Source organism: Neolamprologus multifasciatus, chromosome 1 (assembly GCF_963576455.1).
Source record: "Neolamprologus multifasciatus chromosome 1, fNeoMul1.2, whole genome shotgun sequence".
Classification (NCBI taxonomy): Eukaryota; Metazoa; Chordata; class Actinopteri; order Cichliformes; family Cichlidae; genus Neolamprologus; species Neolamprologus multifasciatus.
The window spans coordinates 21,015,941-21,038,239 of NC_140439.1; the positions used below are offsets into that span (position 1 = coordinate 21,015,941).

The 22,299-nt window shown below is 40.9% G+C and overlaps 1 protein-coding gene across 7 annotated transcripts in view; it reads right to left on the reverse strand.

Annotated features, from left to right (window-relative positions):
- zfhx3b (zinc finger homeobox 3b) overlaps positions 1-22,299 on the reverse strand; it is a 287,490-nt gene that overhangs the window by 192,984 nt on the left and 72,207 nt on the right. The window contains exon 1 of one of the 7 annotated variants that reach the window (XM_085162798.1): positions 15,858-16,544. The exons of 5 other annotated variants lie outside the window; for them this stretch is intronic. The gene's annotated coding sequence lies outside the window, so the exon portion shown is untranslated. One more of the 7 variants, XM_085162775.1, reaches the window with a different exon arrangement.

Below are 22,299 nucleotides of genomic sequence, written 5' to 3' on the forward strand. Positions count from 1 at the left end.
AGTCAGATTTATGGGCCTATGGTGGGGTGGAGGGACCAGACTCCCTTGGCCTCCAGCTTCCCTCTGCGCCATTACGCCAGAGTGAGATATAGTGGGATATTGATCCCAATGCCACTTCATTTCGCAATAACTATTACACGATATTCTCCCGGGCTGCACGTGTCTTCTGATTTATGCTGCCTTGCTATTTACATTAGCAGTAAGTGTTTTTCTATACCAACTGAGGAGGGTCTTACAGCCCCACAAATGGACATGTGAACATTCACATTCCATACCATACATGTTTTTGCTGCCTTTGATGCCTTTTTTCACGGTAGCGGGGGTGCTTAACACAGCACTGCCTGCTAGGTGAGACATAAACATATTGAAGAATACATCCCAGCCTTCATTACAGTTGCACGATTGACCTTGAGGCAATGTTATTTTCTGCACTATATCTTATTTAAAATACCTGCTTCATTATATCCACACTTCGGAACGCTATTATATTCAGGAACACAGTTTGAATTATTTCACAGTATTCGTTCTCACACGCTTGTCAGGGTAGCGTATAGTCAGCATAAAGAGAGCAATCACAATAGACATGATTGCTACGTCTACGTAGAGAAACAAAATCATTATTTGTGTTAAATTGTGTAGATATTTGCATTTAAATCTTATATTTGCGTCCAATTGATTAGTAGTACGCTACCCGACATGCTGCAAGTAGCTCGAAAAACCAAAAAATGGAAAAATTCAAATAGAAACGTTCCCATTTACAATGTGCTTCTGTGTGCTTTTTTTTCTAGTGGAGAAAAAAAACATGAAAAAAAAATGAATTCTGTAAATTTATTTTGATTATGTCATATGAAAGAAATTGTCATCATGATCAGAACAATTAGGATAAGCAGCCTGTGCCCCCCAGAGTTCCCACCATTGGCAGCTGCGTACTCCAGAGCTGGATCTTTGCCAAAGTGGCTTTCCACGCAGCACCAGGCTGGTGCAGATGTTTGTTTACACACACAGGAACGCTGTGCTGGTGGCAGAAAAGCAGACACGAACGGGGAGGAACGATGGAAGACAGACCTTGTATAGCGCTGGCATTCCCACAGGCAGCCTCCGCAGGGGGGCCTTTGCCTCAGATGCCATCAGTGCTACATGGACCACAACAAAAAAAAAACCAAAAAACAATAGGACTAATGACCCTTAATTTCTCTGGAGCTGTTTAAAATCAAATGAGCGTCACATAAGCTGGAGTATGTAAATCAAATCCCCCACCTCTCCCCACTCTGCCCCCTAAGCTCTCTCCCCTGGCACAATAAAGTCTTTTTCTCATAAGGGGGCGGGCAGCTTAGCAGGCTCGCTGCCAAGTGAGGGGAGCTGGCAAGCGTGGTAATGTGGAGACACTTGTTGCTATAACGCTCGCCTGTTACGCCAGCACATGGCAGAACTGGGGCGGCCGAGGGGCGTGTGAGAGGAGCAGATGGGCACACTATAGCCTCCACGTGCTTCCAGATTAAACACGGAAGCAGAAAGAAAGCGTGTTCTGCTCTCAGCTTTCAAAGCTGGCAGACACTGTGTGCATGTCCCATTCATTAATAGGGCCATTCATATGCAACACAAAGTTTGATTGTACACAAATGCCCCATTAGGGAGGAAGGGGGCAGTTGCCTGCAAGTGTTTGCATACGTGTTTGCATATCTTTGAAAGTGACAGCATTCACTTTGCGTGTGCTTAAAAGGATTGTGTTAGGTTGAGTTGAGTTTGGAGATTGAACACTTAAATTGGGTTGGGATAAAAGAAAATTTAATGGAAGATTTTTTTAAAGAGTTTTAGAGATTACGCTGCTGTTTGTTAGCATGCTCATACTGTGCATTCTGAGCTTATTTGGCATACAGCACTTTTAAACCAAGTGAATCTGATTAATTTTTGGAGAGTTTGGAGATGAAAACACATCTTTATCAAAGCAGACTGTAAATGACAGCGTTACTGGATAAACTGAGTTCAGTCATTGTCGATACTGTCTTTGCTGACTGAGCTACCAACCACGCAGATGGCTGGTAGCTCATTGAGAAGAGAGCAATGTCCTCTTGTACCCCTGGTGTCCCACTGCTCCCACCAAAGCCATTAACATCAAGCCATGATGCCTTTCTTATACCTGCGTGCTCGTCTGCTATGTGGAGTTTCTGGTGATTTAAACACAGCAACAAACCTGTCCAATTTTCAGAGTGACATTATTGATAGCCTGTCTCTTCAGATTGTAGGTAACTACTAATGGTTGTTTTATGGTGCATGTTTCCAATATGATGTGCACATTCTTTCTCGTCCTCTCTCCCACTGTGTCTTTTCCTGTTTTATTTGAGTGCAATTCTTACCTCAAGATCACTTTTATACATTTATTTAAAGAAAAAAAAACCCTTCTTCTTATCCAGTAACACTCACAAAAAAAACCTTTCAGGAAAATGACCTGTGAAGTACAGCTGCAAAACCATCTTTTTTGTCCCTGAATATATTACTGATCGCAGATTTTTAAAAAAAAAATATATATATATTATGACTCATTTGTTTGTAATATTCAAGTTAGCAGTGGCATAATATTTATTTCACTCTGCGACATAAAACTAAAGGATGATTCTTCTTGTCCCAGATTGAGCTGTGTAAAAAACTGAATAATAAAGTGCAAAAAAAATTTAATTCTACCACAGCGAATTCGGGGCAATCTAACATCGATAAAGTGTTTCTGTTTCTGTGTCCGTGGTGGTGTTTTGAAAGGCCAGCTCCCCAAACAGAGCACCACCTCCTCTTCACCGCTCCACTCTTTATCCACTCCAGTGTTTTCTCCCTGTGAACCTGTATCCCCTCTTGTCATGGATTAGCCTCCATACTTGCATGAACAAAGACTCAGTCAGCATGTGTTTATGTGTTGGTCCATGTGTTGTGTGAAGAGGAAATGTGTCTCCCACTTATGTCCAGATCTTAGAGGACCCCAATTTGTTAGGCATTAATCAGAACACCTGCTCAGAGAGCTGCCTGTGTCAGTGGCTCACTTTGTGTCCCAGTGGTTCCCTGACTACCAGGCTTTTTGTTTCCCCACTTCAGCCATCAGTGTCATTTGAAATCAATTTAATGATTGTGCCTGAGACTGATTTGAGAATGCAAATGACGCACGGGGAAAAAAGAGAAAGCAATATACAATGAAAGAAGATAAGAGTGGGGCAAAAAGGCCAAGGAAAGAGGACTGTGCATTATTCCGGCACTAAAAAGCACGAATTCATCAAGTATTGTTCCAGCACGTGGGTGTAAACAAAAGAAAGAACAACAACAAAAAAATGAGAGAGAGAGAGAGGAAGAAAAAAGCTGAATTTAGCTCACAACAATGTCACTATCCTGCTGAAGGACAAAGCATAAAGAACAACGTTTGAGAAAAAAACTGAGTAAAACACTATGACAGGACGAGGAAGACTAGGTCAAAGAGAGGCCAGGAAAGAAAGGGAGTACAAGAAAGAGGTAGCAGAGGAAACAAATGAATAAATTCATGGGGCACAAAATGAAAAGAAAGATAGAGGGGAGTGGAGCAAAAAGAAGGGGCTTCAGTCATCAGTGCAGATTTTTATTGTCCGGACACTGGAGGAGCACACAAAAGCACTGAGAAGATTCAATTAAGTATCATATGCAGTGACCTTATTGCCATGGTTACGGAACAGTGGAAAATATTAATCAAGCCTGCTACAAGCAAAAAGATGGTGGAAAGTAGAGATAGAAGGAAGACGGCAATGAGAGATGCAGGGTGGAAAAGACGCAGAGGGGACAACTGCACAGTCCCCATGCTGTATGTGCTTGTGTGTTTGCTTGGTTTCATGTATTTTAATGAGTACAGCCGCAAAGGTTCATGACTGTCCCAACCAGGCTTTGAATATCAATATGCATTATTGAGTGTGACATTTTTGGTTTAAAAAAAAGTATTTATTTATTTTTTTTTTCTTTAACAGTGCCACCATCAAACCTCAAAGGTTCACATTTGCACAAAAAGGAGTCACAAATGTGAAATGAACTCAATTCAGAACCCATTTCATACGGGGTTAAACTCACTTCACAGCTCACAAAGATTTGTTTTAGCTTCCTTTCTGTATCCCAGGTTGAATTTTATGTGGCCCAGTGTCTGCTGAAGCTTTTTTAGTGAGGAAATAAAACAATCCATCTACATATCTACAATCAATCACACAAGCCCGTATCCATTAATAACACAACTTGCAAATGTTTGCCACATGAAAATAAAATGTTTTCATCCATCAGTGTGCTTCGTGTTAGTGTGTGTGTGTGTGTGTGTGTGTGTGTGTGCGCGTGTAAGGGTACACTTACACACGGTTCTAAATAAATCCTCTAAAAACCAGTGCTAGCATATTGTTACAGACTCAGACAGCAAAATTATGACGATCATTTTCAATCATATTCCATTATGATGTTCCTCTCAGTCACATTTCCCTGCACACTGCAGAAGGGGAAAGTTGAAGATTGTTCTGTTTGATGAAGCTGTAGAGTGTTTGCTCGCTGTCTGCAGGGACTGTCTTGAAAACAATCTATCTGAAACTCCCCCGCTGAGCAAAATGTTAAATAAACAAAGACGGGGATAAACAAAATCCCTCCATTTCAATGTCACTGAGAAGAAAGCCAACATTTTTATGCTGCGATTGTGAACAGGAGGTGGCAGCCATAACTAGATCATCATTTAAACTCTGGACACATGGTGAAATGATTATTTTGCTCAAAAATAGTTAATTATAAATATTGTAGCAACCGAGATATAATTGCTGCACTTGGGTCAGCCACGAGGCAGTATAGTAATTCTCCCAACTCATGGGTTCCCTATTATGGCCTTGCTTGTGGAAGAACTATTTTAGATCTCTCCTGATCCTGTTATTGATATTATTTTATTCTAAATATACTGTCCTACTTTGTACTAGTTCAGATTTTTGGAACTCTCAGGGGTAGAAATAGAAATGTTAAAAAAGCTCCATAAAATTAAACGTGTTATCAGTCTATCTATCTATCTATCTATCTAGACAGACAGACAGACAGACAGACAGACAGACAGACAGACAGAGAGGTATAGACAGATAGAGCTACTTATGGCAGCAACACAGCCATTCATAGATTATATGCTTTACTTTGATTAACTACATATTTATCTGCAGTTATATGCAGTTAACACAGAAAGCTGCAGTCTGAATCAGAGCAGAAGCTCCAATATCCAGATGCCAAGGATGGCTGAGCTTTCTCCATAATGGCTCCTTTCCCGCTTAACAAAATTAAGCAAGGCACTTGAGTTGAATATTTTAAGTCTCAATTAAAAATGTGACTTGCTTTTATTTGAAGTGTGTGAATTTATACTTCCCATGTTTCAATTAATTGTTAGAAATACTGCACTCACTCATCCATGTTGATTGCGCTATTATTTCCCCCCCCCCCCCCCCCCCCCCCGCTCTGGCATGGCGTATGTGGTTAATTAAGGACTTAAATGAATAATCACAAAATGTTCATTTGATTTTGTGTCTCTACTCACCAATAATCGAATAATCATTTCAGCCCTAAATTACAGCTGCATGTGATAGCCAGACTGCTAGCACACGCACATGTTGTTTATCCTCTTCTAGGCGCTGCACTGAACTTCTTTGTACCGAATCAAGATCAACAAGTTACGCCACAACTTGCAAAGTGGTCGCAATCTCCCGAGGTATGTAATTGTTATGCCCATAATGAAACATTTAAAAAAAAAAAATCAATTAAATTTTGCTTTCATTGACGCAATAATTTCTTTTTGAACTTTCAACACTTTGATAAAAGAACTGTATTTATAAAAGCTTGTGCAAGCTAACCGTTTTATGCGTGATTTGCAGAGTGGCAAGCAATGGCCATGCAGGAAATTGGCCAATTAAGTCATAACTGAGTGATTTGAATTCAACAGTAGTTCAGTTCTCTGCCTGCTCTAATCTGGAGTCCTACTCTCTAGCAGAGGCTACAAGAACCTACGGGTGAGGCGCAAGTGTAGGTGTAACAGGAGAAGGCCCGAGCAGGGAGGCAGTTAAAGTGCCTGATGTGACCATGACCACTTCCAGAAACAATTTAATTCCGCAGCTTCAGCCATCTCCAGCTGATCTACTCCTCCAAGGTCATTAACTGTGCCACAGAAGGTCACATGATTAATGAGTGACAAACCCTCTGGTGCAATAACGTGTATGAACGTGGCCCATTAATTAGACAGAGGGGCCAAAGAGAATGAATGGCCAGGGACAGCTTGGCCCCCTCACAACCCTGTCCCTTCCAGACACCATTTTTCATTTTCATCTGCACAAACAGACAAAACCGCGAGAAAGAGCACTCATAGTATTCCAAAAATACCACACATCCCTCCATGCGCCATGAAAAAGAAATCACCTTAACATAAATTCCTTGCAATAGTGTGATTGTTGTTGTTTTTTATATACACACGTTAACTAAAGAAAGTACAGTACAATTATTAAGACATCAATCAAACAGACAATTAAAAGCCAAGAGGCTTGCTGTGTTTAAATGTTTGTGGTTCAGTGAAACTAAAAGGGTCCAAATGGCCCTCAGAAGAGCTGTGTGCACTGGATTCAGGTTGATCTGGGTATCAAGCATCTGAATGTTATGTTGTTGCAGTCTTTTTTCAGGACTATGATAAGCACTCTGCATTACTGAGGGCAATCTCCAAGAGGAAATGAAACATTCTGCTGCCACAGACTGGCTTTATTGGAAGACAACAAGTCCGGCCTCTCAGGATATACAGATCAGGAGATTTAATTGATGCTGACCAACTGTCAATGTACTCCTATTGCTGGAAAAAAAACAAGAGTGTTTAACACTCTTCCATTGTAAACAGTTTTCATTTCTCAGTCTAATCAACTTAATGCAATTCCAATAAGTCCATTTCTTAGAGTGGCCTTGTTGATATCAAACCTCATAGCCTTTCGTTTTATTTTCACCAGCGCCAACAAATGTAATAGCTGCTAAGTATATTGGGCAATAATATACAAATGCTCTACATTCAGTGCATGCATTTCAATTTTACCTTGAGGTCATAGCATTATGGATATACCCCAGTGGGGTCATTAATCATAAATACAAACACTGTATGTAATAACAACCAGTGGGGAGAAGCAGACTTCGGGGGAAGGTTTCAGAAGAGGACTTGTACAAGACCAGGGGACACAGTGGTTATCTGTGTAAACAAATCTCATCAGTTCACCCACTCCACCTGGGTCAATGTTTCCCCGAGCTGGCACACAGTCAGGCAACATGTATACAGAAATACACATTTACGATTGTCATTGGCCCAGAAACATAATAAGGAGTGACAGGGTGAGCCCAAATCACTCAAAGTACAACCAGGAAAACAACATCTTTTTGGAAACAGGGTAAATATGCGCTGGGATATGTGTGTTTGTGTAATGATGTCGTATCGTTATATGAATTCTGGGTCATAGAATATTTATCTGAAGTTATGAATATGGAAGGAAAGTAATTTAAGAGGCATGCTGGTAATAAACATAAATTTGAAAGGTACTGCTGACATTTTTTACACAATTTTTTTTATAAATGAAAAATAATAAGAAAAAAACCCCTTCTTGCATCTTATCAAGCATTCAGAGAACCCCTTGACCCTTCTGAATAAAAGCATCTCTCTGGAGATTTGACACACATCTCTCAGCACAGATCTGAAGACAGTCATGAATGTTGTTTGCCCTCTGATATATTTTTAATATTCAGATCATATCAAATATGTCCTCTTTCAATAATTGATCTATCTATCTACTAGCAACATAACACATGCTGGGATTTGGCATGTGATTTCTATGCCTCAGTCAGTATATCTTCTTCCCTCTATTCAGTATGATAAGGAGGGCACCGGCTGCTCTCTAGATGTGATTTACTTGGCCATGGGATATACCCTCAGTGCGTGCCAACAAACCCTGTGACCACAAACTGTGGGTCAGTAACACTTTACAGCTGCCTTTTCTTGTCTCTGGGATCAGAATCAAATGGCGCTGCGTGTAAGACAATGACTCTACTATGTTACAGCATATGTTTCGACATGTTTTAGTTTTGTTGTATTTCGGCTCAATATCTGTTCAAGATATCAAATAATTCAAATACAAGCCAGTGCTTCTTGACAAAGACGCTTTCGCTTACAAAGGTCATGCGTGCACTTGGGCGTTTTGTGAAACGAAAGCCCGTAAAACAAATAATGTGTAAGATATGTGCAAAAAACATTTTTCTTTCTAAAGGAACATGGTGCAACACAAACATGGACTAATGGAGTGAGTGTTTTTCATCCTGTCTTTGACCACCAGCATCTCCTGTGGTGGCTCATTTCCTTAGTGCAAGAGGTTCCCACCCTCCATCGCAGACGGGCTTCAGGGGGCATGGTGGAGAGAATACGAGATGGAGGGAAGGAGCAAAGTAGAAGAGGGAAGCCATGCTGGGAGAAAGGAAATCTTCCATGTGCAGAAGCAGAGTGGCTAGAGGACATTTCACGCTAATGGCGGCCGGGCCAATTGAAATGACTGCAGCACTGCATGATTTGAAGGTCAGGAGACAGAGGATTATATTCCAGTGGTGGCGGAGGAGGATTGGAGGAGTAAAATGGTACCTCCCGCCCCTCCTCCTCCTCCTCCTCTCCTGAATTATTGCAGAACAGCCAAGATGGAATCAACATAGCACCAAACCCCAGCATCATTACTCTTACACCCAGCACAACAACAAGCACATAGCATTGCTCTGGTCTTCCCTGTGCATTCACATCATCGCGAGAATCTCCATTTGTGATTTGAAACAACACAACAAAACCATCGTGCCCACTCTGTTTTTATCATGTACTGTAACCAAAACAAACTAATAGAAAATTCAATTTTTTTATGCCATGTCAGTTAAATATAAAAAATAAAAACAAAATATTGTACCTAAAATAACAATTTTGAATGTGAAGACCAATGCATCATAATTTGTTTTGTTTAGTTTTTTGGAGTAAGATGCCAGTGCTCTTATTGTTATCCGTGAAAAGACGTGATGATAAAAGAAAGATTTAAATGTCCTCTTGAAGACATGGATGACACAGTAGAGAAAACACTGAGGCTGGAAAAAGCACCGTCTTTGGTCAGGCTTATAGATGAGTGTGCAAAAGTTACTCACACGCGAGAAAAGCATAAAGTGATTACGCACATGACTGCAGTAATAAGCTGTAATAAGATGTAAAATGACCATACACATTTACTCCAGACATTGTGCAAAGCAAGCCAATGTGACTACATCCCGCTTCCTATATGCAAGCAAACATGGAAACAACAACAAATGAGGCAACAAGGACGTCAAGCAGAATTTCATAAATCAGGGACATTAATGTAATTAAACTAATTCCCTGTAGGCATCAGCTTCTCTATCTGCTTGATGTGATTTCAGAACTTCTTGAGGCTGTGCAATTTTTCACAGTCCCCATTAGACACTGCGCACTGTCTGAGGAATTCTGACCATCAAAGCAAATCAGACTTACGGATGCACCTGTTTCAGTCAGACAGAAAAAAAAAAACGCCGTCTAAAGCAGCAGTGACGTTTCTTTAGATGCAGCCATTTCCTGTGTCAGTAAACACTTTATATTTGTAAGCAGCATCCAATCCCGGGTGCTCTACAGCACCACAGCAGAGAGGTGGATAGCTTATAGGAAGGGGACAGATGTCACTCTTTGTACAAAGCCAATAGAGTTTGTAACATCGAAGGACTGAAGCAAAGACACTAGCTGCCATGCCAGCATTCATATGCTAACAAAAGCCTCAGAACCAAATGAGTGAATTTAAACAGTGCATCTCAAATATCTTGCATTGCTCTATTGTGGTGTGCTATAAAGCACTGTTCACCACAAAAAGAATAGGAAAAACAATGAACCTTAAGCTAATATTGCTGAACCTTCTGCAGCCAGCATGTGAAAAAACAACAACAAATGTGTCTATTTACAGTGGGGCAAAAAAGTATTTAGTCAGCCACCGATTGTGCAAGTTCCCCCACTTAAAATGATGACAGAGGTCAGTAATTTGCACCAGAGGTAACTTCAACTGTGAGAGACAGAATGTGAAAAAAAAATCCATGAATTCACATGGTAGGATTTGTAAAGAATTTATTCGTAATCAGGGTGGAAATAAGTATTTGGTCACCTCAAACAAGGAAAAATCCCTGGCTCTCAACAGACCTGTAACGTCTTCTGTAAGAAGCTTTTCTGTCCCCCACTCGTTACCTGTATGAATGCACCTGTTTGACCTCATCATCTGGATAAAAGACACCTGTCCACAGCCTCAACCAGTCAGACTCCAAACTCACCGCCATGGCCAAGACCAAAGGAGCTTTCGAAGGACACCAGGAAAAGAATTGTAGACCTGCACCAGACTGGGAAGAGTGAATCTACAATAGGCAAGCAGCTTGGTGTGAAAAAATCAACTGTGGGAGCAATCATCAGAAATGGAAGACATACAAGACCACTGATAATCTCCCTCGATCTGGGGCTCCACGCAAGATCTCATCCCGTGGGGTCAAAATGATCATGAGAACGGTGAGCAAAGATCCCAGAACCACACACGGGGGGACCTGGTGAATGACCTGCAGAGAGCTGGGACCAAAGTAACAAAGGTCACCATCAGTAACACACTACAACGGCAAGGGAATCAAATCCCGCAGTGCCAGACGTGTTCCGCTGCTGAAGCCAGTGCATGTCCAGGCCCGTCTGAAGTTTGCCAGAGAGCACATGGATGATACAGCAGAGGATTGGGAGAATGTCATGTGGTCAGATGAAACCAAAGTAGAACTTTTTGGTATAAACTCAACTCGTCGTGTTTGGAGGAAGAAGAATACTGAGTTGCATCCCAAGAACACCATACCTACTGTGAAGCATGGGGGTGGAAACATCATGCTATGGGGGCTGTTTTTCTGCCAAGGGGACAGGACGACTGATCCGTGTTAAGGACAGAATGAATGGGGCCAAGTATCGTGAGATTTTGAGCCAAAACCTCCTTCCATCAGTCTCCAGACCTCAACCCCATAGAAAATCTGTGGCGGGAGTTGAAAGTCCGTGTTGCTCGGCGACAGCCCCAAAACATCACTGCTCTTGAGAAGATCTGCATGGAGGAATGGGCCAAAATACCAGCTACTGTGTGTGCAAACCTGGTAAAGACCTATAGTAAACGTTTGACCTCTGTTATTGCCAACAAAGGTTATGTTACAAAGTATTGAGTTGTATTTTTGTTATTGACCAAATACTTATTTTCCACCCTGATTTACAAATAAATTCTTTACAAATCCTACCATGTGAATTCATGGATTTTTTTTTCACATTCTGTCTCTCACAGTTGAAGTGTACCTCTGGTGCAAATTACTGACCTCTGTCATCATTTTAAGTGGGGGAACTTGCACAATCGGTGGCTGACTAAATACTTTTTTGCCCCACTGTAGTATATAAAGAGGAAGGAAATTAGAACTTAAAGTGTATGAATATTTAGTTCATAACAAACTGTATCAAGTATTATAGGGTTAATGTTGACTTAAATAAAAAGAAAAATCATCTTAACATTTTAAATTTTTTGCATTCTGACAATGACAAATTAATTTTGATAAAAAATAGCTCCACTTTCCACAACTTGTAATTTATTCTTCAAATAAAAATAAAAATAAAAAAGGTAAGATTTTTATGCATTTAAATCAAAATGAGATTAATGAAAGAAAGATAAATATGTTTTTGTTTTGGATTACATTAAATTAAAGTCACATTGCAAAGTGTAGGCAGTAACTTTATTAGAAAAAATATTAATTAGAATAAATGTTTGTTTTTTTTTCGTAAGCATACCACATCAGTGGTGTACAGGGTGGAGAAACACAGGCTGTGATTTTGCTACATTTCTCCCCCGCTGACTACTGTGCTTGTAAAACTCCAGAGGAGATAACAGGCAACTAGGGTAGCCCAGTCAATCCAGTGCCTGTTTGAATGGCTGACCATGTTAAGCTCTTAAAGCAGGCATTAATCCAGGATTTTAGGAGCAGAGCTAAGTTTGGCACGTTATCATGGCAAGGCCCAGACCTTAGACAGAGTTCAATCACTATGCAGAACCACTCACAGCCTCAGTCACACAGGCCTCAGACATGACTAGCACTGCAGCTGGACTGGAATGAAATAGTAGGTGTGCTAGAGACACAAAAAGTTTTAAAATTCTTGAAATGATCAGTGAGTCTATGACTTTCCCCTTAAATATTTTTAGTTTATCTTAAACTGAAGTGCATCACCCAGGGTAAGCGTTTTATCCAACTAGGCACTTCATCTATAGTATGAATCTGAATATGAATGATGAAGCGTCTTTATTCTGTGACGTATTGTTGCAAGGCATACCCAAAGTAGTGGCTCCCACAGAGCCCGAGTGACCTCTCTGGCCAGCCTCAGTCTCTACGTTAGCGTCACACCTCCAGATGTACACAGTCCAGAACAGAGTTAAGCACGCAACCCAGCACTCCCTGCTCTGCTCAACTCGAGATACACACATACCAGCTCAGATCAACATCAAAGATAGTTGTGCAGACAAACATATTAAGAACTGACAGCCTTGACCATGCATCTGCAAAAGTAGCATCATCATGATTTAGCAGTGGACAAATACCCATCGGGCAACATGACAGCGGCGAGCACACAGTCACGTGGCTGCACGCACATACATACACATGCGCGCACCAGTGTTAGGGTGCAGAGAGCCTGGGCCAAGGCTTAGGACAAGAACATGGGCTTAGGAAACTGGGTGTTTGTTGGCAGATGGGGGATATTAGGGGCTGTGTGTTGACTTATAAATCTTCCTGCACAGTGTAGGACCTGACTTATCATCTGACATATGAAAAAATACCAGAGAAGCAGTAGACAAAAAGAGAGGAAATTAAATGAGAGCGGTATAAAGAATGGGAGGAAACCAGTACTGTAGCAGGCATCTGTTTTCCTCCTCATCCTCACCCATAAACACAATCTGTATGTGGAAACATATACACCACATGTCAGATCTGATTCATGTTTCTACATTTATTCTTCTTGTGTCTTGAGCACAACAGTAGCTAACCGCCCGGCTAATACACATGTCAAAAATAGTCTCGAACACTTGTAAGAATACCAGCTACTTCCTGTGTGGATTTCTGGAGCTTAGAATCTGGATCACCACTATCTGAAACCCTTAATTTATGCACGAGTTTCTGCCGTTTTACTGACGAGAGAAAGATTTCTATTGAAATTTATCAAAACTTTCAAAGTAGTGGTCTCCTCAACACAAAGGCAAAAAAAATATGGAACTGAGCGCTCTTTTATTTTGAAGTGTTTGAAAGAGTTTTTGGTTGTTTTTTTTAAGTAATGTGGTCAAGTGTCTTGAATTTATATGATATGACAACAAGAACATTTAAATATAGCATGCTCACTAACTAAATGTATGTGCACTCGCAAATGTATATCAGTTTATTAAGTACACTGACCTAAATATTTTGGAGTCTGAAATGTCATCTGTCAGATGGATCTTTCGTTTAGGAAGTTAAAAAAATTTTTTTTCTTTAGATGGTTTTTAGGAAGCTCTAGATTTAACTTCAGAGTCATTTTGAAGCTGGTGATGTTGGTGCTTTTGAATAATATTGCATTATACTAAGAGGTGTTTAATGTGTTTTTTTCCTGCCCCTCATTCCATTTATATGACTGAGAGTAAACTAAATTTGTATTTGTTATGAATATGCCCCCATAAAACTAAAAAAAAAAGCCAAATTGATGCTTTAAATGGCTGTCAGTAAACACTGTGATTCTTTTGATTATTTGTATGCACGCTCTATCACCAAACTATCAGGGTTAATATTACTCTGAAAGTAGAAAAATAAAAATTGTTAAAGCCCACACTCACCAGAGTAAAACATATTTGATATTTTGAACACCTGCCCCTGAGCCATGTCAGCTCTGTAAGTGGACAGATAATTCTCCAATCAACACTTGTCAACTCGAAATAATTGCAACTGGAAAAAAAAATCATCAGTTATTAACAACGGGAGAGTTGCTGTGCATGGTATTTGGGTTTATATGTGGTTTTTAGTGTGAGGAGTAAGTGAGGGGTGGAGAGAGAGAGAGAGAGCGAGAGAGAGAAAGTCCAAATGGATTTTAGCCCTAGAATAAATCACTGTCGCCACAGAAACAGGCCGACAGCTGTGATGGATGGCTGAAATTTTTGTGTTGATGTCTTTAGTATTGCTGACAATTTGGTAGTCCAGGCTTTTTCACTTTTCCTGTGCTTGTGTGTGGCTAAACACATCTAAATTCTGGCACATGCTCATACCTACACATCAGTGTTTCACACCAACTCAAAATCTGCTTTTGGATGAACAATATCCTTTGCCAGATTTTTTTTTTCTTTTTGTGGGGGGCTCAATTCAACAAGAATTTCAAATTAAAAATTTGCAAACTTCCGGGCGTATATTCGCCTGATTATCTGTAATATTCAATTTGCATTAAATGTTAAATTTACAAAAAGCATGTAGCATTGCTAAACTCAACTTTCTCTACTGAGACTGTGGAGACCATCTTGTGTGTGTGTGTGTGTGTGTGTGTGTGTGCACCGTAGTCACATGGTCTTTTTGCACCTGTATACACTGACCCTCTCATTGGGTAACATGCTGCCACATGACACAGTGACGGTGGTGTGTTTGGACCATATACTGACTCTCTGTCTGTCAATGGCGTCTAATGTTAACGGCATCAACGCAAACTGAGGATAAAGGAAGGATTCTTTTTCTTTTTTGTTCATCACGACCGTCCTGTTATCTAGTCCACTATAGCCCTTCTGGGTGTACTCACCACACACGCACACACAAACACACACACACTCACACACACACACACACTCACAGACACACACACACAAACGCAACTTTAACATTACTTTAAATTCTTAAATCTAAAAAAAAAAAAATGCACACACACTGCACAGTACATTTAGTCACTTATGCATAGTTATGTAAATACAAGTTATGTAAATACAAGAATTCTATACCATTACATACACACATGCTAAACACACACACACACACCTGACACACACATGCACACACGCACGCACATGCATGCACGCACGATAAAGAATTGGGCCATTCTAAGCCAGCCCCCCCACATCTAGTGTTTCCATCTGCTCTCACCTCGCAGGATCAAAAAGAGCACACTTCCCACAAACTTAGAAAGATCAATACTTTCTCCAGCAAAACACAGCAGTCACAGCCTCAGTCCCAGCTCCACACTACTTGTACTCAAACTACTAAACACTCAAAGAAAGATTCCACAAAGCAGAAATTTAAAAAAAAATGTACTGACCTTACTGTCTTATTTTCCTCCCTTTTCTCTCTGACGTCCAGTCCCCTCTTTTTCTTCTGCTGGTTCTTGTCCTCTAAACCTCTGGTCTAAGTAAGTCATGCAGGAGCTGCTTCCTGCTCCTGCTCAGCCCTACGCCACTGTATTAGTCTGATTTCACACTCTGCAGCCTAGCCTCCCGTCCTGAAGGGGACGGTGAATGTGCTGCTTATTTAGAAGCCGGCACGCACTACCTGGGCTTGTAGGCAGCTGTTTAAAGCACGAGGCAACATCCAGGGTGCATAATACCCCACACACACCTTCTCTCTCCCTCTCGCTCAAACACACAGGCAAACACTCACTAGCTGGCTGGCCCACAAGACAGGGAAGAGCACATGCATACACACACACACACATGCACTCCCACACACACACAAGTAAAGTGAAATACACACACATGCAAGAAGTCTGTCAGAGGTCTCTCTACCTTGGCTGGGATAGCAGGCAGTGTGAGAGTACACACACAGGCACACTGAGATGGGCTGGCCGCTCCGTTCTGTCTCCTTCTCTCTAAGTATTTAGAAGACAATTTCAACAAGGGATTGCTCCCAATCTACTAGTGTGATCCACATGGATGAGTTATAATATGCTTGCCACTCTCTCCCTCTCTCTTACCCCCCCCCCCCCCTTCTTCCTCTGTTCCCTCTCTCTCATTCTCTGTCTCACTCTTTCGCTCTCATGGTCGTTGTTTTAGCCTATTATCGAGCCGTCACCGATTTCAGTTCAGGAGGAAAGCCTTCCCTTCTTGGATGCTATATTTCTCTTCACTCTAGATGTGCATGAGAAGGGGCCAAAGACTGACTCCACCTGAATGCGTATTAGTAAAATGCATTATTTATTACAAAGCTGCATTCATTTTTTTTTTCCTGATATGCCGGTGGACATGCGGGGGAAGGGAGCAGTTGTGGCGACTGCATCAGCAGCGAAGGGGTGTATTTGTTATATGTGTGTTTGGTGGAGGCTGGGGTGGTGGCAGGGGGGGCAGGGATGAGGGGTCAGGATTTGTGATAGCAGGGGTCTGAAGGGAGGTGAAAAGAATACATAAGATATGATTTTAATTTATTTATTTATTCAATGGCTGGGATTGCCTTATCATCCAAGGTGCTGCCTAATGACATCACTGCTGGCTCCAAGCTGTCCCAAATCACACTGCCACTCATTTTTTCATCAAAATGATTTATACCTTTGTGTGTGTGTGTGTGTGTGTGTGTGTGTGTGTGTGTGTGTGTGTGTGTGTGTGTGTGTGTGTGTGTGTGTGTGTCAGTGAAAGAGAAAAAGATAGATAAAGTACAAGCGTGAGGTGGACAGACAAATAAGCAGATCTTGCTTTTCAGTGAAATTATTATAATAAAATGTAAAATATTTACTATTAATAATATCTAAAAATCAAATTTACACAAAATTCATTCAACACAAGCAATTTCAACACAGAGTTTCAAACTTTCATAAAATAGGTGAAATGGTTGCAAATTTATAGCCAGACTGAGTCATATTTTTGAGTTTTAGCTATTTAAAAAGCATTAAACTTTTGATTTGAGCATATCCCTTTAAAGATGATCATATCTCATTACGTTTGGTACTAAATATTCCAAAATTACTGCATCGCTCTATGGCATTTACAATAAAGCAATTACAATATTCACAGTAAATCATTTTTAATCTACAGTCCAATATCACATTGATACATTTATATTGAAATGGATTTGATTAATTAGCATATAAATAATCATTTGATTTAACAAAGTTTTAACCAATTAATTAATTAATTAATTAATAAGATGATCAATTTAAAATTACATACACACACACACAAAAATAACCCTTTTTGCTCCAATATCGAAGGGTTTTGTCTTTGTGTTTTAAGCAAAGAATTTTAAGAAAATATTTGTGATTGTAACAAAGCCCTGACAAAGCTTGAAGATATTCATATAAACTACACTAAACTACACTAAAACTAGTGTAAACTTAAAGTAAACTTAGTGTAGACATTGCAAACATCTGTAACACTTGGTTTCAGGGCCTGAAACACCAAACCCAAAACTCACTTCCTCCTGTTATTGTATGTTGGAAAAAAATGAAATTTTGTGATGTAGCTTAAAAAAGAAGATCTGGGTTTTTTGTGTGTACTCTTTGTGTTAACTATAGTTTTAGTTTAGCTAATTTCATACTGTTGTGATCTAAAACACTACAAATAATTAATTATGAAAGAATGAGTTCAGATTTCTGTGTAGTATGAATGGCCAAACATTGAGTAATTAAGTTTAGGGCCTGATCTTACACATAAAGAAGACGGTGGGAAGGGGTGGAAATAGCTGTGTAAGCTGGAGTTGCCACGCTGGTCAACAGGCTGCTGCAATATGCACCCATGAGGGCAAACAGCCAGGCAGGAGTCATGACTGCAGAGTGGACCCCCAAGACTATGTCAGCACTATCAGCCTCCTCTCTCTCTCTCTCCCTCCAAGCAGGAGAATCACTCCAATACAACAGAAACACAAGAATCCCATCAAATCGCTCAATATGTAGGCTGTGAGCCTCTGCTGAATACCTAATGATCATTTTCACCACATCGCAGCCTAAACTTGAACAGATTTAATATTTCTCATAAAAGATTTAAACAAAGATGCATTTAACAGCTAACACACACAGAGATACACACACGCACTTACTCAGCTTAAAATCCACAAAAGATATTGAAAGTTAATTGTTTACACAATTCATGACTATCCATGTGACCCTCGCAGTGCTGCACTTTATTATACAGTCTAATTCAGTCTCCAGCTGCCTGTCCCCAGTAGAGCCTGTTAACTGCTTGGTCCTCAGCCACAGGATGCCCATCTTCTGTACCTGGAAAAGGAAATGATGTGGCCAAAGGCCCAGCTGGGCCATTCTATCACTGCTATTAGGGCTTAAGTAGAACTGGAAAATTACTCCATTGGCATTAACAGTCCATCTCAATCATTTTAATACTATCATAATCATGAGAATTTCTAATATTATTTTTAAAAGCCCTGGTATAAAAAAAATGGAATTTCATTTCCTTTGCTTAACTATCTTAAATTGAGAGAGACTAAGTGAATGGGGAAGAAAGTGATATCTTATGAGACAGGGGGGAAAAAGTGATCTAGAGTCACCTCTAATCCTCCAGCTGCTGTGTCCAGCACTGACCGGCACACTGCCACACACTTCCATCTGTCTGCTTACTGGCCTCACCATGGTACAAGTTACAAGGTGTAATTACTATATAAACAAGACAATTAATAGTTTAACCCACTCACTCTTAAGGTCCTCCTCTTTCACACAACTGTCATCTGCTCTCCAACCTCACGCTCCCATCTGACCAGTGACATAAAAACCTCCCGTGTGCCTGATATCCACTCGGTGCGCATCATTTTCTAGACGGGTAACCATAAAGCATCGCTAAACACTTTAAGAGTTAATGTTTCTTCCTTCCTTCTCCTCTGTTTTTCCAACTTTCAATTTTCCTGAATAGCATTATTATGTTTTATTAATATCTTTGAATTATTACTCATTTTCCTCTTAAAATTGAGTGCTTTAATTCACATTTGAAGTACTCATCAGGACCGCGCAGCGAAATGAATGTGGAAGGATACATTATATTTGCAAAAATGCAAAGGGTGAATTAAAAATATATAACAATACTAAAATATTAACTATTAATTTCAAGAAGATAATTTGCCAAGGAAAAAAAGCCTTTCATTACTTCTATGGCTCTTTTCCTTTTATAAGTGCACCTTCTGATTGTGGCTCTGTGAATGATACGTAATTAGAATATTCACACCGTGTTTCAAATAGAATATTTGATGATATTAGACTATGAGACAGCCACATAAGTGTTTACTTTCATGAAAACAGGGCACAAAATGGATGTGGGTGCTGCATGATGGAGGTGATTCAGTGTATTTTCCTGTCCAATACAATATCAGATAGGGGGTTCAGTCAAAAATAGAAAATAGCACCAAAAAAAAAGATAGTTTCGACTATTGCTCCTTCGTGTTCACTCTTTATCGTTTTTTTCTTTTTCTTTTTTTTTTTTTACAATAGTGAAGTCTAATTCCCATGATCACCCTTGAAAGCGTGACCTTGTGCTGTGTGACAGGAGATAGCCGCAGCATGAAGACAGGACGCCACTTATCATCAAGGGACGAGGTGGCTGTTTAATTTCACACCACCAGTGGCTAAAACCCCTGTTAGTGGGGAGCGCCACAATGGCAGCTACGCTAGGGGAGCAGATGTCCTAGTGAAGGGGTGTAAAGAGGGAGGAGGTTAGGTTGGGAGAAGGGCAGGAGGGAGAAGGACTGATGGTAGTGGTGGTGATGGTAGCTGGGTGTGTGTCTCTGTGTGTGCCGTGCTATCGTCAAGTATTGTGCTCAGAGCACAGTCTGACCCTGTGCGCATGCCCAGAAAAAATAGCACCTCTGTCCCTCATACACACACACACACACACACAGAAAACGAACCAAGCAAATAAACACACAAATGGTCACCGTGGCATTTGGCCATCCTTACGGGAAGGTAGCTGGATGAGCGTAGCTGGACTGGGAGAAGGCATGACGGAGCAAAAGGTGGAGATGGCGGCGATGCACGAGAGGAGAGTTTTGCAGGATGGCCCACGCCACAGACGGCAAAATCACTAAGAGCCCAATTGCTTTCTGAAGAGCTTTCCATTGTCTGTCTGTCTGTCTTTGATGAACTTGAGCTCTGGCCTCCAACCCAGTGGTCTTTCTGTCTAATCCTTAGCGCCCCTGGCTACCCTTCACAGCCCCTCCCTTAAACCTTCCACACACAGACATAATATACACCCTTCAACTGAAGCCTGACATGACTGCAGGGTTGAACAGTGACCAGCGAATCCCAACACAGCTGAATATAAAACACAACAATAATGAGCGGGACAAGAAAATGGCTTCCCTCTCAAACATGGCTGCTTACTGATGGCCAGACGCAAGCCGGGAGAAAAAGGTCACCTCTCTCATCTTTTAATACACCCCTCCCTCCCCCAGCACACCTTCTATTGCGGTGTTGTGGGTTTTTTCCGCATATATATATATTCCTTTTCTCTCCCCCATTTTTTCATTTCTTGCCTCTCTCACTAACACCTTCTTTTTTCCCTCCCTGGTCATTCTCCTTACCCCATTTCGTATGCGGACGTAGGCTTATTATTCAAGAGACAAAGGAAGGGGATCTTGGGAAGAGACAGGTGGCCGCATCAGAGTGATGAGAAAATTACGAAATTGAAACCCAGCTTCTAAAAAACTCTCCTTTTTGGAAGGTAATAAAAAAAAGGGGGAAATAAAAAGTAACTGTGCCCCTTCTCCTCTTTGGTACAACTCAGCAAGAAAAGGAGCAACCCCACACTCCCGTCCTCCCCCAGTACAATTTCAAATCCCCTCTGAACACCGCAGTCCAGTCAGATATATTCATTTTTCCTCACTTACTCCCCCAGTGTCATTTTTCTCTATTTTCTCCATCGGTTGGTTATGCAGAGAATGTTCCAAATGCATTTCGACTGCTTGATTTCTATTTTCATAATATCAGAACATCAAGTTAAAGAATATAAATGTTTATTCAGCAGAGTGGGGAAAGCTGGTATATGGGTGCAGTGGCTCTTGGGGGAGAGAGTCCATGCTAAATCAGTAAATCACTCCATCTGGAAGATGAACGGCATGTTTTGGAGTTCATTGCCTTTCGTCTCGGGCGAGTGGTCGGTGCAGCAGCAGGCCCAGCAGGCTGGAGCGGAGGTGTCTGCTGATGTGGATGGTTACAGTGGGATAATGAAGCGGCGACCGGGGGCTTGGCTGTGTTCTGTTCACCCCGTCCACCCTGCTGTGAAAGGGCCCACCGCCGAATGTGGCTATTAGCCCGTCCTCGTTTTGAGCCGTCATAAGTTCCTAGCCTGCTGTACGCCCCATGGAAAGTGCTTAGCTGTGAAAATGTCCAACTCTTGTTGCAACTTTAATCTTTTCATTCATCAGTTAGTATCATGTTGGACTGAGCAAGTGCTCACTATAAATAAACTGTGAAGAAAACCTTCCAAGAATCCTCACGTTTATTATTTCATCCCCCTCTTCATGACAGACAGCTTGCCAATCTCAGTTTATCTGTTGGAGAGGACTTATTAATAACTAAAACAACCTGTCCAACGCCTTCAGCAACACACAAACCAGTTTGTTGAAAGCAGATAGCAGCATTTAAACTTTAACCAACCAACGATGGGCTTCCACACCTGCTTCAGTCCTACTGTGAGCATTTTCTTCTAAATACTAGGTCAAAATAATCACGCACCATCCCCCCTCCAAAAAATCACAAACATATATGCACGTGTTGTCCCATATGATTCTTCAGTGGCTGGTGTATTTTTTTTTCAGTGACTAAAGTGGATACCCTCAATTATACTTCCAAAATGGACAGATAAATAGAGTACTACTGCAAATGCAACTTTACACTACTGAAAACAGGAGTACTACCATCATGATTAAAAATATATTAAAACTTTAGCTCACTTGATGAGCCGACAAAAGGCTACAGCATCCCAGGTTTGATTCTGTCCTGGACCCTTGTCTGCAGTCCTTCCCCCTTGATCGCTACAGTTCTGTCAAATTAAGACTATTAAAAAATTATAACTGTAAAATTAAACTTTGACTATAATCTTCTTTTAATCTCAAGTCTTTTTTCCACTGCAACATCAAAAGAGTGCACAACGCCCCTTCCTAGATGACGTTTGTATTTCATGATTTTAAAGATGTGTTTGTGGTGTGTTTCCACAATCTTTTATTTTCATATATAGTAGATTTTGCACTATACTGTGATTCTGTCGAACACAACTGTGTGTAAACCGAGAGCGTGTCGTG